We start from the raw sequence: 10,519 nt of genomic DNA on the forward strand, positions 1-10,519 counted from the left end.
TAGTCCTGGCTAGCTGCATGTGGCACCTCTCTGCCTATAACCAGCCTGCTCTGATGGGTATGTAGTACTTGCTGGTGTAGATGGTCCAGATGACATTGTCAGAGAAGCATTATTCCACCTGAGCCGTTACACGTTGTTCCAGATCTTGGAGAGACAGCATTCCTGGAGCAGGTGGACAGTATATAAATGAGTTTCCATTAGTTTGACCACTAATGCTATTTCAACTTTTTAATCAAATGCCTCCATCAAAAAAAAAAATCTTTTTGGGACTGATAGGAAATTTTTGTTGGTGGTTTCTGTTTCTCTTGATGTTTTACAGTTATATATGGAAAAAATATTTTCTTTCTTTAAAAAAGCCATTTTTTGGTAAAAATTTTATTAAAGAGTTATCTCAAACTGATTTTTTATTCTAAACAGGAAACCAAAATAATCACATCTTTAGTTTTCCAAGTTTTTTCATTCCTTTTATTTTTTATTTTTTGTCAAAAAAAAAAAAAAGAAACTTTAGATATAAAATGTAAATATTTCCAAATTTCTCATAAGAAATAATTGCCACCACTAACCATTGTTTCCAGAAAGAAAAGGTTCTTTAGTGACACAGGTTCTGCCTTTGGAGTTGGCATCACACTGGGTAACAGCATAATTAGAAATAGAGAGATGTAATAACTCTCCAGGTTGGAATAGATCTGTATGAGATCAGTTTTGCCTCACTTGGAGATGGACTATCCAATTCTGGAGTGCAATTTAATTACTTCTGTGGTAGCAGGTGGTAAGTTCTGCATCTCCCCTGACTGGCAAAGTGCCTCTTCTCCTCCTCAGCCCAGTTGCCTATGCCTTTGCTAAGTCTGTCCTCTTCCTCGCCCAGTCTGCCTCTGTTGCTCAGTATTTTCCTGCCGTAACAGCTACGATGGCCTTATGCTGCCGTTTGTTTTGGTAAGCAAAGACCTAGAGACACAGCTGCAACCAAAGGAAACGCAGCGCGACTCAAAATAGGGTATTTTTTCCAAATTGCTATTAGTCAGCCTTTCTAATACAGAATTAAATATTCTAACAGATGCCTCAAATTTTGCCAGCTGCTTGTGATCCCTTAGGACAGACAGGAATGACTAAAACATGCAGAACTCTATGCCCATTCTTCTTTCCCTCGGCCATGCTTCTTCCAGAGGTTCTGGATCCCCTACATCTCTCTAGGGCAGCCAGATCCACCATCCTTCTGTGTTGGGGACTGCTGTTGAGTCTGGTCCATGCCACTCCTGCAGTAACTTGAAGTCCACATACCATGGTCCTCACTCTGAGGCAAGATGGGAAGTGCAAATGTATGTTCTGCCATGAGAGAGGACTGAAAACAACCTCGGGGCAGGTGATGGGCTACTCACAGGCAGTCCCACCACAGGGCAGCACCTGAGCATCCCCCTCCATGTGGATTTCTCATGGGATGGGAGCACGCCTAGTTGCTTAGATGTGGAAAACCTCTTGAGATAGAAGTCCTCAGGGTAGCTGCTATGGACAGGTTCCTGCAAAGGTCCTATTCCCCACATCCACCAAGTAAAAGACAGATCTGGAACTATCTGCAGACAGATTCCCAGAACTCTGTCCCATGATACAAAATGGGAGGAAAGAGACATCCCAGTGCCTCACACAGCTTATGTGAGGCATATCGTTGTGCTGCGAGTGATGAAATATGACCCTGATGTCACTTCTGGTGACTTATATGATTTGCTGAAATAAAAAGGAAATAACCTTTACTTCTCAGCTACTGAGACAAAAGGGGATTCAAACTGTCGCAGATGTAAGTAGGCTGGTAGAGAAGCAAGCAACACTTTTATTTCTGTCTTGTCTATACATTATTTTATTTTATTTTATTTTATTTTATTTTGTCTCTTGCAGAACTACGTAGCATGTTCTCTCTCTTCTTCCATTATTTCCTGCTTAATTTTAGGTTCCAGTTGTGGCCTTGGACAATAACACTGTTATCGGAGAACAGTGGCTCGGACTCACGGAAGCTTTCAGAAAATACTGGTGCCACCCTCCATAAAACAGTTTAAACACATGCTATTTGTTTTTAGTCTCCCTTCTGGTTTTACACACTACAAAGAGGACATTTAATATGTACAATAGAATTAATAGGGATGCAGTGTAAGCAGGACTTACATTCAAAATACACTTCCACAAAACAAAGGAGCAGCTGTGAAAATGTAGAGTCCACTGAAAAATTTTTACTTGGGTATCACATTTGCTAAAAGATTTACTCTGCAAAGTTTTATCTAATTTCCCATTCATTCAATTAAGCAGAGAGATAAATGCTTGGATCCCAAGAGATTTGGGGAAACTGTGCTTAGCTCCCCCTTACACTTGCGATTGAGACTGTCTTCAGCTTCATGATTATTGGTAGAAAGTCCACGTTTAGAGAGAGGCTCCATGCTGCTGAGAGATGAATGCCTCCACCTTCCACAAAATTCAACAGGATTTGGGAATACTCAGGATATCAGAGATCTCTTGAGCATCAGGAAGGTTCAAGCCACTTAGGTAATGAAATGTCTTGTGAAAACTTGAAGTCCATGATACAGTCAACAGACCCCGGGGAGTCAGGAATACTCTGCTGCTCCTTCACCAGAAGGGTGACAAGTGGGTGGAAGCAGAGACTGAAAACAGGGACAGAGATACTGAAGACAGAGATACTCACCCCAAACAGCACAGTGCTGTGAAGATGCTTCCTGGTCATTCTCATGTCAAGAAAGAACATGGCTGAGATGTTCCCATGCCCACTATACAATCAATGGCTGGGAGTTGCTGGCAGCAGTTGGTTTTAGGTTTTATAAGACCGTTGCCTCTCATATTAATCTGTATTGTCAGTATTTTCATCCGTTTGGTGGCTCTAAACTTCTGCTTGGATTATTAATGTTTTGAGGATCAAAAAATCTTTTTTTTTTCATTTAAAAACACCGTAATCCACAACCAGGTTGTAGTAATTCTGAGATATTTCTCCTACTGCTGCTATAACTACAGCTGTAACTAGAATTGACGATTTCTTGATATCTCAATTAAGAATCAATTTCTAAAAGCATCCTCAGGTCTGCAGAATTTTGCATATTTGAGCTTCAGATAGCAAACATGGTTATTTGACAGCACTAATACAGGGTGTTCATTCATGTACCAAAGCATGAAAACTTTGGGACTCTAAATAGGCTGTCTTTCTCTAGGATTTTGATGTCTGTCAATTGTAAACACATGAAGGGAACTAGACAAATGATAAGAAAGACCTAAGACATTCTTCTAAATTTTATCAGAAATTTTTGATTAAACATATGTGAATGCATTGTCTGGTTTTAATCAGCTTGAAAACATTGTCAGCAATTAACTGGCAAAACAGAATAATGTTACATAGCCAAGCAAGGGTAATTGTGCTCATTATATTGCCAGAGATGCAGCTGATCAAAAAGAAAAGCACCGTTTTCCCTGAAGTTCATTTACAGTATTTAGGTGGAATCAGCACTGGGTTCATAGGCATTAATCAGAAACCACTTTGCTCAGAAACTGCTCACCAACCTGCAAATGCATAGCATGCTGTCAACACACACGATGGGTTTTCCACTGGAAGTGTGCATCTGTTTTTGCAAGGCTGTCAGTGCTATTTTTCCATTTCATCTGAAATATCCATATTTATCCCTCAAGAAGCAACACCAGCCTCTTCTCATTCTGCACTGTGGGGAGAAACTGTTGAGAGACAGAAGGGTGAATGGGTATCTCTGTGAATTGCTCTTTGGAGGCCAATTTATCTCGGTGAATTTACATGGAAAGAAGAACACAGTGGACTTAATTACTACAAAAAGTGAAAATGCTAATTATTGTTTTACAGTGACACAATTATAGTCATCCAAAAATGCAAGAGGCAATGTCTCTAGGTAAAGACAGAAGACCAGCTGACCTGCTGGGAAAAAGGACAAACTTCAGGGCACACAAACCATTTTCACAGAAAAAAAAAAAATTGTTTTTTATGGATATCTTCTAATTTTGGAAAAGAGATTTTGGCAAAGATATTCAGGTTTGGCTTTTTCACTACTGTCTCACTCCAGGATGGGACAAACAGTCTGGACCACACTTAAAAATCACAATGCCCTTCCCAACCCAAGAGCATGCAACCCAGTAGAATGCTTCTCCATAAAGAAATTGCCTGTTTCCTTTGGGCCTTGCTCTGCACGTGAAAAAGGGCCTCACCCATTCCCCTTGTCCCTGCCTCATATTTCCATAGTTACCTGTAGACTATTTTCTGTGAATATGATGTCATTTAATGCCCCAATTTATTCAAACTGGGTCTGCAGCTGCTAGAGCTCAGCATTGCACCTATAGCTTGCTTTAACGGTTCAGTACCAGCTTTCTGATCCAGTGTGATCAAGCTTTGGTTTTCTCCAGGGACATACAACAACCTCTTCTCCAAGTCAGCAAACTTTCAGTTGTGTCAATACTTCCTTAGCAATGCCTATTTTCTGTTTCAGAAATATGTGACAACAGGATGCCTGTGCCCACATTTTCAACAGGAAGACCTGTGGGTTTGAATTATAGCTCCTCACTGCTACTCACTTAATCTCACTGCTACGTCTTTCTAAGTTCTGTTTCTAAAAAACCTTTTTTTCTGCCTCAGAAAAAAGAGAGAGCATTACTCCAATTTAGCGCAAAAGTAATTTTTAATTTTTTAACAAATCCTTCAATGTTCCTTGAGCAAATATTTCATGTGAGTCATGTGTGCAGACATACAAAACACTTTTTAATACTTCATGATGATGAATAGAGAAGACAAAGAAGGGATATGCCAAGGTTCACTGCCAAATTCAAATCTGCATCTGACCAATAATTCACCAATGTAATTCTGTCAAGGACAAGGGAGTTATGTCAGCTCAATCTGGAGTAAGAAAGTTCAAGGAAAAGGCTCTGAGCCTTTAAGCACAGATTCCTTTTATGAAAAGAGTCAGGAGGTGGCAATTAAACTCAGTTACACTGTGATGAACGTGCCCTCCCGTGCCCAGCTCAGAGACCACACACGCGCCGTATGGTGCTCCAGGGATGAATGCATCCTGCTCTGGCCAAGGGCTAGGGCAGAGACAGCCAAAATCTCTTTGAGGATTTGGACAATGCTCAAAGGTGCAGCCCTATGAAATACTTAGAGGGACAGTTCTGTACCATGTAGCCTGTCCCGGTGAAGCTGCACCTTCAGGAATATGCGGGATGATGACCCAATTTGCACAGACCCTCAGCATTAGCATAGGCCCATTTCGAGCGAGGTCTTTGAACACCAGTTGCCTCCAAATTCCATTACCTCTCTCCCTGCTGGGTTTTGTGCTCTAAGCATCAGGCAGGGTCTGGGGGAAGAAAAGAAGAAGAAAAAAAACCAGTAAGTTAAATCCTAAGCCCAAATAATTAGACACGTTTTGGTTATTCCGCTAAACTATTACCTATTTATTGCTGATTCTCCATTTCACAGAATATAATCTGATTTTTTTTGTTTTGTTTTTCAGACTTGACACACAGGTCAGTTAATCCAGAAGTTCATAAGCATGAATGAGCCAGGAAGAGAGGCAAACACTAATTTTGGAGGCATTTGTCACAGCACTTTGCCTTTGTTTGCAGCTGCATCTGATGTGAAAGAAAATTTCAGAGTCGTCCTTGCTTGCAGATACTCCAAGAAAATTTAACTCAGAAAGTGAACGAGATGCAGCATGACTTTGCTATCTGGCAGGTAAACTTAAGGTAAAATAATATCTCATTTTTGTCACTAGCAAGTGGGTTTGCTGGATAATTTTAAAGGGAAAACTGCTCATAGAAAATCCTGCGCAGACAGAGGAGGGTTTCATCTCTGTACTGGAAATTAGCAGGCATTTTTGTTGCATCTGATCCAGCCCTGTCCTTGCATGGAGGGTACTCGCTGCTTTTTAAAATAGGACTGAGAGGACAGGACAACTGAAAGAGCAAAGGCCAGTTAGTTTGATTCTTTGAAGCTTTTTGCTTCTCTGTCTCCAGGAGCAACTATTTAAAATTGATTCCTAGCAGATACAGGGAGAAAGACTATTTCTGCTAAATATCCAGCACTTTGGTACATTCTATCATAGTTACTCACTTCAAGTGTGGGCACCAACAAGTGCTTGCAATTGCAAGTGCAGATCTGGACCTTGACTTGTCTTTATAAAGAAGTTGGTGCGCTGCAAGTTGGAGGGCAGCGGAATTTGCTGAACACAGGTCACTCTGTACCACGTCTGTGCATTACCCAATTTTACACTTCAAAATACCTCGTGAATATTCACTGACCGTGGGAAGATCGTGGACAACTTGCTTAGAGTAGGGGCCTATCCTTTGGCATGACTGGAGCTATAAACCTGACATTTAGTGCAACTCAGCTACTTTATGTGCAGTATGACCCAAGCATGTCTGCATGGTATCTGAGGAAGGAGTAAAGTGTATATATTTACCTTAAGAACCAACATTTGTTCTGAGACCCTAAGCAAAAAAATTCAATTTTCATTCTTATGCTACTCTTACCTTATATTGATTCTTACACTGTGCCCATCACTGAGCAAACTTATTTGGTCTTTGCTCCTTTTCCTTTCACTGGAGTTTGCTGCATTGGCTGGGTTTTCTTTCATATGTTTTGTGACTCAGATACGAATGGTGACATCAAAGAATGCCCTTGGAGTAGATGGAAGTGAAATTTATGGTGGTCATTTCTTGTTCAGGGGCTCAACTTTGCGCTTATACTGTCTTCCAAGGAATTTGTATCTCTCACCCAGGGACTCTTCACCCTACTAGACTGGGCTCCACCGTTCAAAGGAGCAAAATTCTTGAGGCTGGCCCTCATGGAGCCTTGAATGTTTTTCCTTGTTTTTCCAGCATCCTTTTCCCAGGACTTGTTGAAATGTCAGTAAAAAATAGACCATGAACTGGATTTGAAATTCTCTGAGAAACCACTTGAAGGATGGAGGTATAGTGCGGTCGAGTAGCTGTTATCATTAAGGAGATACCCGACTGCACATCTTACTAGCTGGAACATTCAAATGCTGATGGCTTCATGCATAGATCTCTCACAATGCTGTACTTTGCCACCGAAGTGGCAAAATCCTGCAGGAACAAGGTGAGGTCACCACTAGAGGAGATGGAACAGGGTCTCAGAGCTGGAAGGAAACAGCAGAGGATATTACTTGTGCACATTGCTATGGAAGAGATTAGTGTCAGGGAAGGCTGAGCTGAATGGACGCCTTCAGCGAAAAAAGAGGCAGTGCTACAGCTGCCTACTCTTTTGAAATCCTTTCCTCTGAGCAGCAGCATTACCTCTGCCTCACTAAGATTCAGCTTCAATGAACTCTTCTTCCTTCATAAGACTGTCCTGATGTGAAGGATGTAGCTCTGCACGCTGGCAAATGGGAAAAGCTGTGTGTTATCTGTGTGCTGCTGGCACTCAAAGCAATGTTGCCTAATCAGTTTATCTTTGGGTTTCACAGAGGTGTTAAAAATGGCCAGAGAGGAGTTGATCTTTCTGAGGCTCCACGAACAAAGGACTTGGAGGCGCAGCTTTATTTAGTTCATTTTAGCTTTTCACCCTGCAATCCTGACACCTGTTTGCCATGAGAAGGCAGACCTGCACGGCCTCCAGCATCAAACCAGTTTGATGAGGTTGTTAGTTGGTGTTTGGCTGACTTCACAGAGCTTGCTCAGGAGTGGGAGCTCAGCCAACAGGAGGCAATAAGCTGGAACTGATATACTATGGGGCGGGAGGTTCCCTTCATGTCTGCTGGACAGAAATGGCATGGACTGGATTAGTAAGACTCTAGGGGATGGGAAGGAGGGGGGTATTTTTCAGATCACCCAGAACATCTCAGATGCAACCGCACAGCTCCCTGGGAGCAGAGAAGAGCTCATGACTGGTGGGTACAAGCAGAGATTGGCCATTTTATTTCAGAAAACCACAGATATAAAGAGTGGCTCTGCATAAGTGCAGTTTGAATTAAGGTTATTATAACAATTCTGCATGCAGCCTGGTTTCTTCAGCACTCGACAGCCATTTTGCGCACACATTCTGAGCATGGTTTCTCAGAGTGGAAAAATCACCCACCAGGCTTTAGCTCTGCTTTCAGCTAGAGCTGCAAACCCAGGTGGTGATGAGAATGCAATTTTGCAGATTATTTGGAAGTGTCACCCTACTCAAGTGCTCCTTTTCCTGTCATTATTAATGTCCACAAAATACAGAATGCTTCAAAAACATTTCCTACCTTAAGAATAATAGAATTTCACCTGGGAGTATATAGGTACTTAATAGTTCTCATCAACAGACTGCAGGTCTGCTAATAAACACAAGAAATGTGATGGATGAGAAACATGAGGAAACTCCAGAAACTAAATGTTGTGAGGATTCATCTTGTTCAATGGTGATTCATGCATGCAATTCCCATGAGTATTACCAGGAGTTATGGATATAAATCCTAGCACATCAAGAGGGGAATATAACCCCTAGTGGTTAGGAATTAAAAGCATTCTGAGGGGTGTAGAGTCTCATCTTAAGACAGAGAGTCACTGTGTACATCTAAATCCCCGTACACCGAGACGCAAATATGTTAGGATCACAGTAATAGCAATGACTATGCAGCTTGTACAGTGCTTTTGAAATTGGATGACACAGAGACATCTTTCCAAATTAGCGATTTAAAATTGCAGGTGGCTGGTGCTTTCAGTTTTCATCCACCCTATAAGCTTGGAGATGGTTTCACTAATACAGCACTTCCCAGATGTTTAGACCCCAGGTGTGCAACTCTGTTCTTATTGATGAGATTTAAATTCTCTCTCCTTTTTTTTTTTTTTTTTAACTGCTTATGATAGAAGCAAAGATAACTACATCAGGTCATATCTTTCATTATCGCACAATCTTTCTTCCTTCCTTGCATTACTGATGATGAGTTTAATTCTTTGTTCAATGAATTCATTGAGACTGCATGTATATTTGTGTACAGGGCATGTCCTTCCCCTGAACCAGGGTAGTAGCTTCTCTATTCGTTCACTTATAAGCATTGTCTCTGTGTGTACAATTGCAGTTGCAGTTGTATTTCTCCACTGAGTGTTAAAAAAAATCTTTTTTTTTTTTTTTTCACTTCTCATTTACATGTTAGGATTGTTTCTTTGTTCTAGTTTTGCAAACCTGTGGGTGTTGTCACTGCACCACCAGAAAGCGTACTAGAAATTCTCCTGGTTACTCACATTTCTGAGATTTCCTTCAAGCCTTGCTGTTCACATGTCTAATAGGGAATGGCAAGTGATACTTTGGTTAGAGGGGATTCATCTCTTTCAGGGCACATATCCATTAGGCAGGTGCCTCCATCAGAACTAGTCCTCCTAAAGACATAATTTTGCTCATTCGCACAGCACCAGATGAGTTGTATCCTCCAAGTATTTTTTTATCTCCTATGTCTCTAAAAGTAGTCCAGAATAACTGGCTTAGATGACAATATGCACACTGTAGGTGTCTGCCATCAGGTGAGGTGAGTTCTACCTGGTGTGACAAATAAGACTCATGCACTCAGTTTGCACGTATAAAGAATTTTGTATTAAATATATAATTATGGATATTTTGGGAGTTGTGGACAGTTTCCTTTAAAATATGTTCAGGTCCACCAACACTTACGGTTTTGAGGCAAGAATACTAGGGTGAAGCACTATGTCCTATCATAAAGGAATCACCAAACATTTCCACTGGCTTTAAAATGTCTGAAGCCCACAGTCAAAAGTAAATGCATCCATATGGTGTCACAGGACAAATTAAATAAACGGGTACTTTTCATGATATACTCTGCAAAACACAGCAAAACAGAGAGTACCTTCTAAAGGAACTGCAGGGTGGCAGACCAAAGTAAACCACCCTGAAAATGAAATAAATCCATCACTAATCACTACCAAAGTGCTGAGTTTGCAGTAGATATTTCTCTTATCAAAACCTATAGCTGGATTCGCTGATATGGGTAATTTCCTAGGTGTTTACTTGCCAGACAAAGAGGTCATATGGGGGGGAAACTATCTCCTGGAAGATGAAGAGCTGTGACCCAACAAGTAAATACGTGTAGGAAAAGGTCTGCCTATACAGCAAAATGTTACAGTTATTATGATTCCTGAAAATGTCAGGGAACTGGATTCATAAGACTCTTCCAATCATATAGCCCTATGTCTTGCATGACACTCCCATGTGCCATAACATCTCCAATGTGTGCCTTTATGAAAATAACCCCAAAATATATTCATTAAGAAAATGACACTAAAACTAAACACTATCTATATACAAGCTTTCTGTGATACCAACACATACAATATTTCAGAAAATAAAATATAAGCCGTGGAGTACTTGCTTTTTATTTCTATTTCTGAAAGAATTACTCTACTAGTTATTGAACTTTCATTTTTACTGCCAAGGAGCAGCCCAATTTTGCATTTTCCTCAAATGAGAACCAGCTGAACACAAATTTTCTATACAGCCTCATGAAACGTTGCAGTGAGC

General features: G+C 40.8%; 1 long non-coding RNA gene across 1 annotated transcript in view; it reads left to right on the forward strand.

Annotated features, from left to right (window-relative positions):
* Nucleotides 1–5,679, forward strand: part of LOC121071327 — a 102,760-nt gene extending 97,081 nt beyond the window's left edge. The window contains exons 3-4 of the long non-coding RNA XR_005820531.1: nt 5,511–5,523; nt 5,623–5,679. This is a non-coding gene — a long non-coding RNA (uncharacterized LOC121071327). The remainder of the gene's footprint in view (nt 1–5,510; nt 5,524–5,622) is intronic.
* The last annotated feature ends 4,840 nt before the right edge of the window (nt 5,680–10,519 follow it).

Source organism: Cygnus olor, chromosome 5, assembly GCF_009769625.2.
Source record: "Cygnus olor isolate bCygOlo1 chromosome 5, bCygOlo1.pri.v2, whole genome shotgun sequence".
NCBI lineage: Eukaryota > Metazoa > Chordata > Aves > Anseriformes > Anatidae > Cygnus > Cygnus olor.